Raw genomic sequence first — 15,939 nt, forward strand, 5'->3', positions numbered from 1 at the left:
TCTAGGGCCAAGTGGAGGAGGTAAGACTGGAGGAGGGCAGAGACCACCTAGGAATAATCCAGAACCCCAGGCAAGCGATAGAATATCTGAGAATGGAGGCCCGAGTGAGATTCTTTCCAGCCATTTCTACCCTGTGAAGATGGGGAAAGTCATTTCAGTGAGAAAAGGGGTGATTGCAGATATCCAAGTTTGGGATAGCATAGTCCAGAATATTCTGGAAAAGAAAAGCTATTTTCTACATATGTAACAGGTATCAAAGTGAAAAGTTGGAAAGTGTTAGTCACTCAATCGTGTCTGACTCTTTGTGACCCCATGGACTGTAGCCCGCCAGGCTCCTCCGTCCATAGGATTTTCCAGGCAAGGATACTAGATTGGGTTGCCATTCCCTTCTCCAGGGGATCTTCCCAACCCAGGGATCGAACCCACATTTCCTGCATTGCAGGCAGATTCTTTACCATCTGAGCCACCAAGGAAGCCCATGCTTGTCTACAAAAGGGACTTTTTTCTGGCTAAGGAGAGGTGGTAGACCCTCAACAGCCTTAGAGTGTTCTAATGAGGAATTTTGTCTTCTTGTGCATGGCCTTAGTGAAGCGTGAGCAAACCATCCTGTGAATTCTCTAAGGGACCTTCTTGGACACACATCTTCAAGATTTTTTTCTTTTCTCTGTGGTCTAGTCTTTTAGAAATTTTAATACATTTTCAATGACTTTGACCTTTCATATTTGTGCTCCCTTATTGCTTCAGTAATTTTTCTGTGACTTATCAATGTGTATGCCTTGTTTCTTTTCACATATATTCACAAACTTATGCCTTGGATTTCCTAAATGATCATGCTCTCGACTCTGCTGCTTCCTTGTCCCCGAAAACACATTGATAATCATCAGACTTTACATCCAGACTTGTGGTCTGGAAAACATTGTCATTATACTTACGCAATATATTCCTTTTCCAGAAATATATTCCTTTTACTTTCTTCTCAGCTCTTGTGCCCAAGCAGCCTGCAGTGCTGAAAACAGCTCTCTGCAGCCTCATCTGATGAGGCCCTGTTCCAGCCCTGGCCATTTTACTCCTTAGCTCCTGAAGATTTGCATGAGACCTCGATTTTGTGGTTTGGTTAGTTCAGTCAACGTGCAACACTGGCATCATTTTTCTTAGTGTCCTGAGATGTACTTGATAGAAGTGCTGGCCTTGTGTGTCTAAGATTTATGGGTAGATGCTTGCATATTTTCAAATAACCTTGTCTTTAAACATTAAATACATTTCAAATTCAGAGAAGGATTATGATGGAGGATGTGATGAAACTCATCAGAAGGCCAAGGGCAGAGTGATCGAGGATCTGGTTCAGTAAACATTATTTGAAGAACAGTGTAATCGCCTCTAGCTTCCAGAGGTCTTCCATGAGGAGCTGGTGTCTTCTACATGGTGGTGCTGCTTCTGCTTCATGTCTTCCATCCTGCTGCTGCTTTGGGCCCTAGGACATAGACTATCTAAGAGCAGGGCAGGTGGGCTCTTCTGCATCAGTACCATTCAGTTCAGTTACTCAGTCATGTTCACCTCTTTGCGACCCCATGGACTGTTCCCTGTCCATCACCAACTCCCACAGCTTGCTTAAACTTATATCCACTAGTCGGTGATGCCATCCAATCATCTCATCCTCTGTCGTCCCCTTCTTCTCCTGCCTTCAATCTCTTCCAGCATCAGGGTCTTTTCCAGTAAGTCAGTTCTTCGCATCAGGTGTCCAAAGTATTGGAGCTTCAGCTTCAGGATCAGTCCTTCCAATGAATACTCAGGACTGATTTCCTTTAGGATTGACTGGTTTGATCTCCTTGCAATCCAAGGGTCTCTCAAGAGACTTCTCCAACACCACAGCTCAAAAGCATCAATTCTTCAGCATTCAGCTTTTTTTATAGTCCAGCTCTCAAATCCATACATGACTACTGGGAAAACCATAGCTTTGACTAGATGGACCTTTGTCGGCAAAATAATGTCTCTGTTTCTTTTTTTTAATATGCTGTCTAGGTGGGTCGTAGGTTTTCTTCCAAGGAGCAAGCATCAGTACCACTAATTGAACATTATTATTTGAGTATCAGTTATCAATTATTAATTGAGCATGAGTACCATTGCTGCTGCTGCTGCTAAGTCGCTTCAGTTGTGTCCGACTCTGTGCAACCCCAGAGACGGCAGCCCACCAGGCTCCCCCATCCCTGGGATTCTCCAGTCAAGAATACTGGAGTGGGTTGCCATTTCCTTCTCCAATGCATGAAAGTGAAATTTTAAAGTGAAGTCGCTCAGTCGTGTCCAACCCTTCGCGACCCCATGGACTGCAGCCTACCAGGCTCCTCCATCCATGGGATTTTCCAGGCAAGAGTACTGGAGTGGGGTGCCATTGCCTTCTCCAACCTTTTGGGCACCAGGGACCAAATCTACCACTTAACCCAGTGTCTGGCACATCCTCAGTAGATGTGCATGCATGCTAAGTCGCTTCAGTCATGTCCCACTCATAGGCCCCTCTGTGGGCTGGGGCCTGCCAGGCTCTTCTGTCCATGGGATTCTCCAGGCAAGAATACTGGAGTGGGTTGCCATTCCATCCTCCAGGGGATCTTCCCGACCCCAGCATCAAACCTGAGTCTCTAGTCTCCTGCATTAACAGGCAGATTCTTTACCATTAGTGCCACCTGGACAAAGATATGACAACCCACTCCAGTATTCTTGCCTGGAGAATTCCATGAACAGAGGAGGCTGGTGGGCTGCAGTCCATGGTGTCACAAAGAGTCGGACATGACTGAGTGACTGATACTTTCACTTTCAGTGCCACCTGGGAAGCCGCTCTTCAGTGTAAATAAACTCTAAAAAGATATCTCTAAACATTGGGTATTTTCTGCTTGAAAATAGAAAACATTCTGCTTGCAAGGAATAGTCAGTTTCAAGACATCTCCACACATGTTATCATGTTTGTCTCTCCTGAGCCCTAATCGGGGAATTTTGGTAAATATTGTTACCCTCATATTTTACAGATAGTGAATCGGGCTCAGGAAAGTTAAGGGACAAGGTCACACAGCTGTTTAGATGGAGAGCCCAAGTGAGTCTCCACACTCCTGGCCAAGTGCTTTTGCTTTGAGACCAGGTATCCCCCTGGCCTTTAGTGGATGATGTGAAACTAGATTATAAATACCAGAGGAAAAAGGAAAGGAACAGTTTCATGGAAGATGATTTTTCTGTGGACTTGGAGGAGAGAGGGAGGCAGGGATGGTTTCAGGATGATTCAAGCACATTACATTTATTATGCCACTGCTGATCTGACAGGAGGCGGAGCTTAGGCAGTAATGCGAGCAATAGGGAGCAGCTGTAAATACAGAGGAAGCTTCGCTATATCACCTGCTGCTCACCTCCTGCAGGGCAGCCTGGTTCCTAACTGGACTGATGCCAGTCCGTGGCCTGGGGTTTGGGTACCCCTGATACAGAAGAGTGGTAAAAGCAAAGACTCTGGTATTAGAATGCCTGAATTCAAATTTTGCTCCTGGGCTTTTGAAACCTCTATATAAGGATCTTCTTGGAAGCTTCTGGTTATGAGCTATTGATTCTGGAAAAGGATTTGTGGGCAGAGTCCATGGAGAACAGAAACAGAAGTGAAAGGAAAGAAAATAACTGGACCTGGCAGCACAGTTTAGCATATGGGCCAGTGGGTAAAAGAACCTTCCAAGTGAGATTGTCTGCAAGTAGAGACCCTGTGATTATCCAAATTACACCCAGCCCAAGGCCCGGAGGCCAATGGTGGATGCAGCCACAAGTCACTGTGAGACTTGATCTCAGGAACTCGATTGATCGACCTTTCTCATACCCAAGAACTTGGTCCTGCTTCTCCTTGGTCCCATGCAGGAAGTGCTTATTTGGGAATGATGGTGTGATCTGCCTGTCACTGGTGACACAGCTTACTTCTTGGCCGCTGAGATGTTTACAGCTCAGTCAGCGGATGGACTGGAGATAGAGTAACATGGCAGCTCTCAGAGAACCACGTGGCTGGAATTGAGGAAGGGGCAGTCACAAAAGGAGAGACTGAGCTAAGAAAAGGGGTCGGGAGAGAGAGTGGGTTGAGGGGGGAGAGGTTCAGGCAGAAGATGGCTGGTTGGTTGACAAACTAGCAGATATCTACAACCCAGAATTTAAAAGGTTTAGGTAATTTGTCCAGAGTCACACACAACCAAAGCCAGGACTCAAATTAGGCCTTTTTTTAGTTCAACGCCTATGCATTTAACTAAGATGGTGAATTAGAATTAACTAGTGAAGTGAGTGAATGCCTGAGTGCACACATATATACATATGGAAATATCACTTTAGACCTTGCCAAGTCAGCTCTCAAATCTAGGAGTGTGTTAGTCACTCACTAGTGTCCGACTATTTGTGACCCCTTGAACTGTAGCCTGCCAGGCTCCTCTGTCCATGGGGATTTTTCAGGCAAGAATACTAGAGTGGGTTGCCATTTCCTTCTCCAAGGGAGTTTCCCTTCCCAGAGATTGAACCCAGGTCTCCTGCATTACAGGCAGATTCTTTACCATCTGAGCCACTAGGGAAGCCCTCAAATCCAGGAAGCCACATTCAAAACCTTCAGGCACTGTGGACTTTTACTCTATCCTACCAGCTTGTAATCCAGGGTCAAAGTAGCAATAAGAGGGGAACCTGATGATAAGTAATGTCCATGACTAAAGCCTGTAGCCAAGTCTGCCCAGCAGGTCATGAATCCACCTTCATATGTCAGTCAGTCCATCAGCATCCCTGTTCATCTGTGTTCTCAAGTAACCAAAGCCTTGGGTGTGTTGCACACAGATCTGGAGCCCCACAATACAGGAGAAAGTTGATTCAGAGAAGGTGGGACACAGCTTGGTGCTGATGAAGTTCAAGAGGAGATGGTTCAGGACTCAGTTTTGATGTTCAAGAAGAGGGGCCTTTTGGCGGGGAGGGAAGGTGAATCAGAGGAGAAGGTGGAGCTCAGGTCTCAGTAACTGACCCCCTCTAAGTCCTGGAATGGACTCAGAGGCTTGCTGTCCAAGGAGCAATAGTCAATTTGGGAAGTTTCCAACCCTCGGGGCAGGAAGGCATCAGATACTAGAGGAAAACACGACGTATCCTTCAGCCTATTTGAGCCTATTTGGCAAACTATTTACAATATCCTCTGATCTAAAAGAATTACTATCTTTTCTAAACTATCCATCTTGCCCCGGGGAGGGGCTTATGGGAGAGGAACACCAGCTAGATGGCATTCATTGGGTTCAAGGCCTCAGGCAAACCTAGAAGGATCATAGCAATTTTATTCTCATTATCTATTTTATTTGCACCTGAACAAAAATATCGCGTGAAACTGGAAGAATTGCATAGAGTTTACTCTGACATTTTGAAACACATCAAGTTGAGCATTTGAGAAGTTGGAGTAGTTTAACATTTCCCGTTGCATGGGGGAAACCATGTTTCTGAGAGTAGAGCGGTCATGTTGAGGAGCTGCACTGATGTTTCTGGGAGCAGGAGTGATAGTAACAGCGAGGAGGGGGAGAAGGAGGACAAAAATAGGAGATACTGGTTGTGTAAAACCACCACACACCATGCCCAGAGATGAAATCACTCCCCCGAGGTCGCACAGCTTGCCTGTGTCCTGCCTCCCACAGCCACCTGCCACTATCCTGTCGATGTCCCCCACCCCCAACAGACTTGGGCTGACACTTGGTGTAAAGTCTTTAGACACAACTGTGAACCCCAGTTTCTGTGGGGCTGAGATGAAAGTGGGAGGCTGTGGAGCTGAAACAGACTCTTCTCCAGACTCTTCCCTCCTAGAATCACAGAAGGGAAGGAGTAAGGAGGTCAGAAATAGTCTCCTGGCAACGTGGCACAATGCAAGAAACTTGGGCTTCCAGAGTCAAACAGATCGGCAATAACATCCTAAACCAGATGTCCCCAACCTCCAAGACCTAATGCTGGATGATCTGAGGTGGGGCTGATACAGTAATAATAGAAATAAAGTGCACAATAAGTGTAACACACTTGAATGATCCCAAAACCATCCCTCCTCCACCCCCGTCCCTGGAAAAATCGTCTTCCACGAAACCAATCCTGTGCCAAAAAGGTTGGGGACCGTTATACCTAGAGCCTCGATGAGCCTCAGCTTTTCATAACAATACTCACCTATCTGGGAGTTGGTGCTGGTGGAATGCCTTCAGTCTGTGAGGTGCCTGGCACAGGGCCTAACCTAGAGTAGCCACAGTGACTCTAATGCCATCGCAGTCTCTCCTCATGGTGTTATCTCAAATGACCATAAGTGTTGTCTGGTGCCGAGGGAATTAGCACCTTCCATTCCTGGACCCAGATTCTACCCCAGCATGCCACTTCTCCATTCCTTCACTCTTCAGAGCAGGAGAGATGGAGGGAGAAACCTTGGAGAACAGGGACCATGCAGACAGCCATGACCAGCAGCAGCAGGGGATCTGCACAAACCCCAGGGAACCCCGGGCTCTCTCAGAGGGGCTCGAGTCAGCCGGGGAGAGCAGCTGAGGCCTGAGATGACCACTGACTCTCGGTGCCTCTGGGAGACACACGCAGGTGCCAGGCGAGAGAGGCTGGATGGGTGTGTGCGTCCAGAGCCCCCACTCCCGGCTTAGTAAGTTTCAAAGATCAGGGCAGTCACAGATCAAATTTGAGTATGGAAATTATTTTCTAACACATTTTTTCCAAGACAATAGCTTTCCAGATCTTAGACATCGCTGAGTATGCACGTGATGAGAGGATGTATGCAGATAGATAATGTGGATGTACATATAGCCATCCACATGGAACTGAGTCTGTCCAGGGCACCTTTATAATCTAGAGACAGAATCGAGAGACATAGTATGTGGGGCACCTCCTACTTCCTAAAGCCTCGCCATGGAAGAGCACTGGACTGATACCTAGCACTGGGGGCTTTCTGAGGATATGAAATATTTTCCCCCCTAGTGACATCATAAGTTACCAAGAACACACAGTCAATAATTTACCGAGAATACACTTGTTCAAGCCAGTACAAGGGACAGAAAGAGGTCAATAATATAGTCTCTGCCCTCCAGTGCTTAAAGATACATTCAGAGAAGGAATTTGTGAATCAAACTATAGCTAACATTTTAGTGTAACTGCCCAGGGGAGCAGCTGACCCACAAAATGATGATGGAAGATGACGTCGAGCTTCTTCTCTGGGCAGGGTGGCCAGGCACAGCATCGTGGTGGTCCTGAGACCCAAGGAGGGCTGGGAAGAGTGCAGAGCATTTGAGAAGCAGGGAAGGAGATGATGGAAGAAAGATTGTGCAGCCCTGAAAGCAAAGCTACCACACGCGGTACAGAAAAAGCTCGTGCAAAACGGAAGAACAAAGAACACTGGAAGGAGACATAGAAAACAAACTTGTGGTTACCAAAGGGGAGAGGGAGGGAAGCAGAGACAAGTTAGGAGTATGGGATCAACAGATATAAACTACTGTACATAAATAAATAAGCCACAAGGACCTAGCTATAGCACAGGGAATTATATTCAGTATCTTGTAATAACCTATAATGGAATATAACCTGAAGAAATATAACTGAGTCACTTAGCTATGTGCTTGAAACTAATACAGTATTGTAAGTCAACTATCCTTAAAAATAAACAAAAAACAGTAAAGACTGAAATATTACAGCAACAAAGCCAAATACATCATATTAATTAATATAAATGAGCAAAATTTAGTTCTTAATAAAGACTTTCAGTTTGGCTTGTAAAGCAAAAGCCAACTTATGCTATACTCTAGAGTCACACCTAAAACAAATTCATACTTTTATATTTCTTCCCAGTCCCTTTTAGTTATTTTCCATTGTCAAGGTTCATAGCATATATATTTCATCCTATAATATTAGCTGTTTTATTATTTGTTCCTAGCTCTATGTTTAAATTAGTATTGCAAATAACACTTCCAAACATTAAAAAAAAAAAAAAAAAACACTATGAGAGGAGGTAAATTTTTTTTTAAGTGAGAGTATGGAACCAAACATTCTATGTTAAAAGGGGCATTCAGTTCAGTTCAGTTCAGTCACTCAGTCGTGTCTGACTCTTTGCGACCCCACGAACCACAGCATGCCAGGCCTCCCTGTCCATCACCAACTCCTGGAGTCCACCCAAACCCATGTCCATTGTGTCGGTGATGCCATCCAACCATCTCATCCTCTGTCGTCCCCTTCTCCTCCTGCCCTCAATCTTTCCCAGCATCAGGGTCTTTTCAAATGAGTCAGCTCTTCGCATCAGGTGGCCAAAGTATTGGAGTTTCAGCTTCAACATCAGTCCTTCCAATAAACACTCAGGACTGATCTCCTTTAGAATGGACTGGTTGGATCTCCTTGCAATCCAAGGGACTCTCAAGAGTCTTCTCCAACACCATAGTTCAAAAGCATCAATTCTTTGGCACTCAGCTTTCTTTGCAGTCCAACTCTCACATCCATACATGACCACTGGAAAAACCATAGCCTTGACTAGACGGACCTTTGTTGGCAAAGTAATGTCTCTGCTTTTTAATATTCTGTCTAGGTTGGTCATACTTTACTTCAAAAGAAAAACCAAAAGTAAAATTTTGTGCATAAAAAATTACCAAAAACAGTCAGAAGACAAATCTTAGAACAGAAGAATATTTCAAGTATAAAGGGTTCCTGTCATGCTGTATATCACAGCTCCCTATGAATAGATAGGAAAGACAAACAACTCAATAGAAAATGGGTGAAAAATGTGAACAGAAGGTTAAAGAGGAAAACCGAAACAGATGTGCAAAGGTGCTCTGGTCCATTGCGAGTCAAGGAGATGAAAATTAGAGCATTTAGACACCATTTTTTTATTCTTCAGATTAGCAAACATTAAGTAAGGATGACAACCTAGTGCTGGCAAGAATGTTAGCCAGGTGCACTCTTGTGCTTTGCTGATGGGAACTTCAGTCACTCTAAACCTTTAGTAAAGTATTCCTTCTGGCCACATCAAGCACATTTTCATTCTGCTTTTTTAGTACTGGGAATCGATGCTTTGGAAATACCAAGATACGTACCATGTGCTTTGGTTAAATTTTGGGGGAATACCCTAAATGTTTATCAATAAAGGTATGACTGGATAAATTAGGATGCATTCATTATTAGGAAGTACTGTGCAGCTAAACGGCTTTCCTGGTGGCTGAACATAAAGAATCCACTTACAATGAAGGACACAGGAGATGTGGGTTCGATACCTGGGTCGGGAAGATCCCCTGGGGGAGGGCATGGCAACCCACTCCAGTATTCTTGCCTGGAAAATCTCATGGACAGAAGAGCCTTGCAGGCCACAGTCCACAGGGTCACAAAGAGTCGGACACAATGGAATTAGGTTGTTAGAAGGAATTAGGTCTGCCATCTATTGAGTTGGAAGGAAGTCCATGGCGTATAATTAAGTGGGAAAAACAAATCTGCAGAGACGTGTCTACTATGATCTGATTTTGGAAAAATGCATACATACTCACATATACTCCTTCCTCAAATGTATGTGTATTCTGTGTGAATATAAAGAATGGATGGTTATACATCAGAAATTCACTTGGTTACCAGGAATGAAGGGAAGAAAATATTGAGCAAAATGAAGTGTTATCAGATACTTAACCTTTGAAAATCCTCAGAGCTAAGATGCATAGCTTTGTTGTTGTTCAGTCACTAAGTCATGTCTGACTCTTTGTGACCCCATGGAGTGCAGCATGCCAGGCTCTTCTGTCCTTCACTATCTCCCCAAGTTTGTTCAAATTCATGTCCATTGAGTCGGTGATGCCATCCAACCATCCCATCCTCTGCCACTCCGTTCTCCTTTTGCCCTCAGTCTTTCCCAGCATCAAGATCTTTTCCAATGAGTTGGCATAGCTATAGGGGGGGGAGAAACAGGAGTGCCCTGCTCTCCTCAGATTTCTGTCCTATTAGGAGTCTCAGGCCTGCCGCAGGGCAACCCTCACCCACGGTCAGGGACAGCTGCCTGATGGATGTCACTTTGGGATGGGATGGAGGTGCAGATTTCCCATTGCCTGGCAGAGACTATGCCGGTCCCTTCCACTTGCCCAGGGAAATGCCTTGTAGTTTGAAATTTTGCATTCCAACAGTCAGAGGAAGGCTTCAAATAAGCAGCGAGCATTTAGTGTTAGATCCAGATGTCATCTCCAGCCAGAAACAAAAATGCTCTGATTTGGGAAAAATAACCTCTGATGCTTAAAGAGGCTCTAATGAGTGCTTTTATTCCAGAATCTTGAGAGATGACTTTGCCTGTAGATGAAAGAGGGTGTCCGGGAAGAGCGATGCCCTCTGCTCTCTGAGCAGGGACTGCAGCAGCCTTCACAGCAGCCCTGCCTGGGCCCTTCTCCTTCTCCACGAGGACACTTTCCCCCAGGGGACAGACCCAGGGACTTCCAGAAAGAATATGTTCCCCGTGTCCCAGGGTGCCGACGGCTGCCACCTTCACTGATGCTGGTGGAGGAACTCTAAAGCAGAAGGAAGACTTTGACGTCTCAAATCAGCACAGATTGGTTCTAGAATTTTCCTGAGGGAAGGCTTGTGGCATAACATGCTATAGTTTTGTGAGGCAGACTTTCTTCTGAGGAGACTCCCCGGCCAAACAGGTGTTCAGCTTGTACTGTGAGAACTGATCAGAAATCCTCGAAATGACTTCGTGTTTCCCTGAGAAAACTAATCAGAGATTTTTTTTTCTCTTGAGGAAGATGATTTCAGGTCTCCAGAGAGCTTCTGAAATGTTAGTGTGGCAGGGAACTGCATTTTTTATAGACAGATGTTGTTGTTAAATGTGCTTGTGGAGATGATGTTTGTTTAGTGCCGCCCTCTGAGGAATTCAGGGTGCTTTACAGACATTTTCTTCATTATTTCTTAAGGATTTTTCTTTCTCCTGAACATATTTTACTCCTTGACTATAAATTTTTCATTCGGCTTTTCTCACTGGATTTTCTCTGAAATATTTCCTGTTTACTTCATTTCCTCCTACTCTCTGCATTTCCAAGATGATATACTCATGCTGGTTCAGATATCCTAAAAAGACTTCAAGATTTTTCCTTTCAGAATCTCAGGCTTCTCTTTCTGCATTTACTTTCACAGACTTTCCCATTTATAAAGTTTTCACCATACTTTCCTCCCCTTGAAAGAATTGCTTAAAACATACCTTATTCTTACACATAAATAGTCTCTATGTTAACTTTATTTGTTTACTTGTTTCTAACACTCTTGCTTCACAAAGAAGTTGAGGTAGCCATTAGGTTGGCCAAGAAGTTCATTTGGGATTTTCTGTAACATTTTTAAACCAACAATTTGTGGTAGCTAAACACATTCTAGGGATCTCTTCAAGAAAATCAAAGATACCAAAGGAACATTTCATGCAAAGATGGGCTCGATAAAGGACAGAAATGGTATGGACCCAACAGAAGCAGAAGATATTAAGAAGAGATGGCAAGAATACACAGAAGAACTGTACAAAAAAGATCTTCACGACCCAGATAATCACGATGGTGTGATCACTGACCTAGAGCCAGACATCCTGGAATGTGAAGTCAAGTGGGCCTTAGAAAGCATCACTACGAACAAAGCTAGTGGAGGTGATAGAATTCCAGTTGAGCTATTCCAAATCCTGAAAGATGATGCTGTGAAAGTGCTGCACTCAATATGCCAGCAAATTTGTAAAACTCATCAGTGGTCACAGGACTGGAAAAGGTCAGTTTTTATTCCAATCCCAAAGAAAGGCAATGCCAAAGTGTTCAAACTACCACACAGTTGCACTCATCTCACACGCTAGCAAAGTAATGCTCAAAATTCTCCAAGTGAGGCTTTACAGTACGTGAACCATGAATTTACAGATGTTCAAGCTGGATTAGAAAAGGCAGAGGAACTAGAGATCAAATTGCCAACATCTGTTGGACCATAGAGAAAGCAAGAGAGTTCCAGAAAACATCTACTTCTGCTTTATTGACTACATCAAAGCCTTTGACTGTGTGGATCACAACAGACTGTGGAAAATTTTTCAAGAGATGGGAATACCAGACCGCCTTATCTGCCTCCTGAGATATATGTATGCAGGTCAAGAATCAACAGTTAGAACCAGACTTGGAACAACAGACTGGTTCCAAATTAGGAAAGGAGTACATCAAGCTGATTATTGTCACCCTGCTTATTTAACTTATATACAGAGTACATCATGAGAACTGCTGGGCTGGATGAAGCACAAGCTGGAATCAAGATTGCCGGGAGAAATAGCAATAACCTCAGATATACAGATGACACCACCCTTATGGAAGAAAATGAAGAAGAACTAAAGAGCCTTTAGTTCTTTCATCAAGGGTGATGAAAGTGAAAGAGGAGAGTGAAAAAGTTGGGTTAAAACTCAACATTCAAAAAACGAAGATCATGGCATCCGGTCCCATCACTTCATGGCAAATAGATGGGGAAACAATGGAAATACTGAGAGACTTTATCACTGCAGATGGTGATTGCAGCCATGAAATTAAAAGACGCTTGCTTGTTGGAAGAAAACCCATGACCAACCTAGACAGCATATTAAAAAGCAGAGACTACTTTGCTGACAAAGGTCCCTTTAGTCAAAGCTATGATTTTTCCAGTAGTCAGGTATGGATGTTAGAGTTGGACTTTAAAGAAAGCTGAGCACTGAAGAATTGATGCTTTTAGACTGTGGTGTTGGAGAAGACTCTTTAGAGTCCCTTGGACTGCAAGAAGATCAAACGAGTCAATCCTCAAGGAAATCAGTCCTGAATATTCATCGGAAGGACTGATCCTGAAGCTGAAACTCCAATGCTTTGGCCACCTGATGCAAAGAACTGACTCATTGAAAAAGACCCTGATGCTGGGAGAGATTGAAGACAGGAGGAGAAGGGGACGACAGAGGATGAGATGGTTGGATGGCATCACCAACTCAATGGACATGAGTTTGAACAAGTTCTGGGAGTTGGTGATGAACAGGGAAGTCTGGCGTGCTACAGTCCATGGAGTCTCAGAGATTTGGACATGACTGAGCGACTGAACTGAAAGAGTGTCTTTCCCAGATGATGCTAATGGTAAAGAACCCGCCTGCTAATGCAGAAGACATAAGAGACGCAGGTTCGATCCCTGGGTTAGTAAGATCCCCTGGAAGAGGGCATGGCAACCCACTACAGTGTTCTTGCTTGGAGAATCCTGTGGACAGGGAAGCATGGCGGGCTACAATTCATAGGGTCGCAAAGAGTCAGACATGACTGAAGGAAATTAGCACAGTGTCTTTCCCCAGAAGACTGTCCTTGAAGGACAAAGGACCATGTCTTACTCCTTCATTTTCCGAGAAGCAGTCCAGGGTGGTGGGTGGGAGCCCGGGCTCTGGAGTCAGGCTGGTCAGCTTCAGAGCCAACGCTGTGCTCACTTACCTTGATACTATGAGCAAGTCATCAGAACCCTCTGATCTCGTTTGTGAAATGAGACCTTAAATTGCAGCCTCCATCTCACAAGTTCACTGTAATGATTCATGAAATTCCTGGATGTGTTTGGTACCCAGCACATACTAAGCCCTCAGTAAACATTGCCTGATGTTGTTTTCTCGAGCATATAACTCAGTGCCTGGCATGGAACTGATGTACAGTTGATGTCAGTTGCGTTGCATTGAAGTGAAGCACAGATGTGATCCAGCAAGCTTGACAGGAAGTTGGGGAAAAGAGCACTAGAGGAGACCATGTGAGCACATGATTGCTGGGGAAATGAGAATGAGATAGTAAATAAAAACCGATGGGTCATAGGACTGCAGGATCAGAACCTAGCTCTCCAGCTGTGATATGATGAACACAGAGCAGGGTTCTGTGTTCTCCCTCCCCTTGCCCTGTGTGCTGAACGCTCTAAAGTCTGGAAATATCCCATTTTTCATGGCAATAGCTTGTGTGATGTGTAGCTGTGATATGATGAACACAGATGCAGGGTTATGTGATATGATGTGATATGATGCGATATGATGCAGGGTTATGTGATATGATGCAGCTGTGATATGATGAACACAGAGCAGGGTTCTGTGTTCTCCCTCCCCTCGCCCTGTGTGCTGAATGCTCTAAAGTCTGGAAATATCCCATTTTTCATAGCAATAGCTTGTGTAGACTGCTGTTCCTTGAAATAGCTCCTTTTCAATACTGTACAATTGCTTTAAAAAATCTGAATGCTAGACATTAGTATAAATACTGTTGAATTTTGTTCCATTTCATTCAATCCATTATTCCAGTGAATTTGTGTTGCTTCCTACCTTAATTCTGCATTGCAGTCTATCTTCTATCTGTTCTAGTTTGTGTTATCTGCAACTTGGTGAGCATGACTTATTTTGTTTTCTGAAATGCTATACAGGCCACTTCTAAAAACAGAGTCTCCAGACATGTTGCTAGAGACCTCTTTCTGTGTTAGCATTGATTCATTAAACGATCTTGTATTTGTTTTTCTCTTTGGGTATAGATTTTAAACTCCTTTCAAATCTATCAAGTATATAAGGATCTGTATTATATTCCCTCTTGTTCACAAGTTTCATGAAAAAACTTGTCAGCATGCTATGTCTGCAGCATTTTTATTTCACTGATACAGCGAAGCTGTCAGAAAAGAAAATGCAGCCAACTTGTTGAAACCTGTTCCTGATTAACCTATCTGAACTTCCTAAACTGACTTCCTTTTCTGATTTTAACAAAAGAGATGTATGTTTCAAAACAGTGAAGTTAACAGTATCAAGATAGATTAGACTCAATGCCCAAACCTCGACCATCTAGGTGATAAGCCTGGACACAATCCTGAGAGTTATGGAAGGCTGTTGAAATTTTTGAATAGGAATTATATGATGATACGATGTTTTAAGAAGATCCATCTGGCAGCAGTGTCCATGGTGGATGCTAGCAACATGTTATGTGAGGTTTGATGTTGCTCACAGTTATCCCAAAATAGGCTTCCAGACCACTGGGCTACCAATAAAGATGGAAGAGAATATACATTTGAGTTTAAAGAAGAAAATTCAGTGAGACTTTTGGGGTAACACAGCAGCAGTGAAAAAATAAAAATAGATACTTTGGGGCTTCCCAATCTTTTTCACATAATGGAACATACAGAAAGTGTCAATTTGGCCACTGGGGTAACTAGGGCTGCTTGGATAGGGCCATGACCCAATGTCATCGGCCCCCCAGGGCTGGGGCCTCCCTTCTTCAAGCCCCACCTCCCCCACATCACACACAAAAGCCATTATTAAGATCTCCACATGGACATTTTTGTTTTAGAAATAAGTAGTCTTAGCAATATGCAGCTATTTGGACATTTTCATTTTAGAAATGAGTAGTCTTAGCAATATGCAGAAAAACAAGCTTGCACCAAAGTCGGGACCAGCAGTATGGAAGAGACTAGATGTGTAAAGGGAAGCCATGTTTGCTTCAGGGCCTAATTCTGAACAGATGTGAAACATGGCTGACACTCTTGGAAGAAAATTAGCGTCAAGGTTAATGCCAAACAAGAGAGGCCAGGCCACCAAGCCACTGCCCATGCTAGAGTGACACAGGAGAACAGAGGCGGTGGCTATACAGCCTAACTTGGGCATGAAGGTAGGCGATACCCACCAGACATTCTGGGGGGAGGTATAGACCACAGCTGGGGAGGCACTAGGTAGAAACTGAGGTGTAGACAAATGCAGAAACAAAGAAGTGGCTTTGAGGTTTGTATTAATGTGGAAATCTAAGCCCTTTTGCTTGGAAGTGTATGCAGTCCTGCCCATTTATTGCTCCTTGTTGGTTTTTGAGGTTTGTAAATTAAGTCGTTCTGTAGTTTTGGAGCCTCACCTGTGCTACTAATTTGCTTTGCTGCATGGAGCAAATTATAGACTGAGAAAATGCAGGAACTTCTCATCTATAATTCCTGGTGCTA

The 15,939-nt window shown here is 44.0% G+C and overlaps 1 protein-coding gene across 3 annotated transcripts in view; it reads left to right on the plus strand.

The window, feature by feature from the left end:
* The window catches only part of GRIN2B (glutamate ionotropic receptor NMDA type subunit 2B), a 500,904-nt gene that overhangs the window by 419,595 nt on the left and 65,370 nt on the right, over nucleotides 1-15,939 (plus strand). The gene's annotated exons all lie outside the window — the stretch shown is intronic.

This window comes from Bos indicus, chromosome 5 (genome assembly GCF_029378745.1).
Source record: "Bos indicus isolate NIAB-ARS_2022 breed Sahiwal x Tharparkar chromosome 5, NIAB-ARS_B.indTharparkar_mat_pri_1.0, whole genome shotgun sequence".
Lineage (NCBI taxonomy): Eukaryota > Metazoa > Chordata > Mammalia > Artiodactyla > Bovidae > Bos > Bos indicus.